Source organism: Sinocyclocheilus rhinocerous, unplaced genomic scaffold (assembly GCF_001515625.1).
Source record: "Sinocyclocheilus rhinocerous isolate Xijiao unplaced genomic scaffold, SAMN03320098_v1.1 C35726333, whole genome shotgun sequence".
Classification (NCBI taxonomy): Eukaryota; Metazoa; Chordata; class Actinopteri; order Cypriniformes; family Cyprinidae; genus Sinocyclocheilus; species Sinocyclocheilus rhinocerous.
Window position 1 is genome coordinate 1 of NW_015761393.1, and position 601 is coordinate 601.

Genomic DNA, 601 nt, shown 5'->3' on the forward strand with positions numbered 1-601 from the left:
ATGTCTTTACCTGTGGTCTCTCAGGTGGTCCTGCCTCCTGAAGGCTTTATGACAGATGTCACAAGTGTACGGCCGTTCATCTGTGTGCGTGCGCTCGTGGATCAACAGGTTGTAGGACTTTGTGAAGTGGCGGCCACAGAACTTGCACACAAACTCCTTTTTTGTCTTGGACGGGAGTCGTCCTCGGCTTGGTTTTCTTTCTGGCGAGGAGAGCTTGGCCACATCCAGCAGGCAGCCTAATGAGGGTGAGCGCACGTGCCCGTTGTTAGTGCTCAGATCTTCCGCCTTCAGGGCGTCGTCCTGCGTGGCAGCCGCTGCCAGGTTGGCAAAGTCAAAACGGGGTTTGCTTTTGCTCGATGCTCCAGAACCAGGCCCGGGGGACTCCTGCTTGGCGGGCTGGACGAGATGGGGGAACAGTGGGATTGAGGGGAGAGGGAAGCGGGCGTCCACCAGGCCAGGCAGCTTGGAGAAGGTGCAGCGTGGCAAAGTGAACGGTGGGTAGCCCAGAGTCCACTGGTGCAGGTGGACGGCATGCAAGGCACTGAAACTGTAGATGCTGGGCATGTGGTCGGCAGGCAAATGCAGCCCGTTAGAGGTCTGA

At 58.2% G+C, this 601-nt stretch overlaps 1 pseudogene; it reads right to left on the reverse strand.

The window, feature by feature from the left end:
• Positions 1–6: 6 nt before the first annotated feature.
• On the reverse strand, positions 7–594 carry LOC107735062 (protein odd-skipped-related 1 pseudogene; annotated as a pseudogene).
• Positions 595–601: the final 7 nt, after the last annotated feature.